Consider the following 1,741-nt stretch of genomic DNA (forward strand, 5'->3'; position numbering starts at 1 on the left):
TCTGTCTCAAAAAAAAAAAAAAATTCCTTATCGGATCATTCCATCAGTGTCACCTCGGTATTGGTGTCCATTGATTGCCTTTTCTCATTCTCATGGAGATTTTCCTAGTTCTTGTTTTAACAAGTGGTATTTGATTATCTCCTGGACATTTGAGTAGTCTGCTATTAGACTCTGAATCTTATTTACATCTTCTGCTTTAGCAGGTTTCCTCTGATACTGTGCCAGCAAGGCATGGAATGTCGGGGAGGGCACCTGGTTTTTGCAAGGTGGAGATGGAAGTCCAGGTGTCTCACATGGCTTGTGCTGATACCACAGGTGGGAGGCAGGGGTACCTCCTGCTGAAAAGCTACAAAGAACAAAGTAAGATTAGCCCCGATATGTTCAGGATAAATAGTGGGGGTGAGGGAGCTGAGTGTTATAATGAGGGAAAAGCTGGGTGATTGGGACCCACACCCTCATCCCTAACTACTGGGTCAGATGGTCCTAGAGAGGCATAGCCTTTGCCTGGCATCCTGCTCCACTGTTTTTAACTCTTCACTTTGAAATAATTTTGGATTTACAGAGAAGTTTTAAAAGTAGTGCAGAGAGTGCCCATGTGTCCCTTCACTCAACTTCCCCTAATAATGATCTTGAATATCCATAGTACAGTTCTCAAAATTAGGACATTAACAACTGGCACTGGTTCCTTAACTAACCTAGCCTTTATCCAGGTTACATCAGTTTCCCCACTGCTGTTCTCTCCCACTCTGCATCCCACGTTGCATTTAGCTGCCAGGTGTCTTTAGTCTCTTCCAGCACATAAATAGATGCTCAGCTCCTCCATCTTTCATGACCTTGACACATTTGGAAAAAGCTGGTCAGTTATTTTGTAGAACATCCCTCAATTGGGGTTTATCTGATGTTTTTCCAAGAGTAGACTGGCAAGAGCACCATGGAAGTGGCGTGCCCTTCTCCATGCCTCATATGAGGAGCTGTGCTGTCCCTGTGTCTTATTCCTCCGTCGGTCACTTGGGAAAGGTGGTGTCTTCCTGGTTCCTCCATTGTAAAATTAGTGTGTTCGCCAGGTGTAGTGGCTCATGCCTCTAATCCTAGCACTTTGGGAGGCTTAGGCAGGTGAATTGCTTGAGCTCAGGAGTTCAAGACCACCCTGAGCAAGAGTGACACCCTGTCTCTAGTAAAAATAGAAAAATCGGCTCAGCGCCTGTAGCTCAGTGGCTAGGGCACCAGCCACATACACCAGAGTTAGAGGGTTCTATCCCAGCCCAGACCTGCCAAACAATAATGACACCTACAACCCCAAAATAGCCAGGCGCTGTGGCAGGTGACTGTAGTCCCGTCTATTTGGGAGGCTGAGGCAAGAGACTCGCTTACACCCAAAAGTTGGAGGTTGCTGTGAGCTGTGACACCACAGCACTCTACTGAGGGTGGCATAGTGAGACTCTGTCTCAAAAAAATAAATAAATAAAAAGAAATAGAAAAACTATTGGGGCATTGTGGCAGGTGCCTATAGTCCGGCTACATGAGAAGCTGAACCAAGAGGATTGCTTGAGCCCAAGAATTTGAGGTTGCTGTGAGCTATGATGCCACAGCATAGTACCAAGGGTGATAAAGTGAGACTCTGTTTCAGAAAACAAAAGAAAGTAAAATTGATGTTTTTCCTTTGTAATTAATCACTGTCTTGAGGGAGATACCTTGAGACTATAAAAATATCCTTTTTCGGCTCGGCGCCTATAGCTCAACC

The sequence above is a fragment of the Otolemur garnettii genome, unplaced genomic scaffold (genome assembly GCF_000181295.1).
Source record: "Otolemur garnettii isolate 467f Iridium unplaced genomic scaffold, OtoGar3 scaffold00147, whole genome shotgun sequence".
NCBI lineage: Eukaryota > Metazoa > Chordata > Mammalia > Primates > Galagidae > Otolemur > Otolemur garnettii.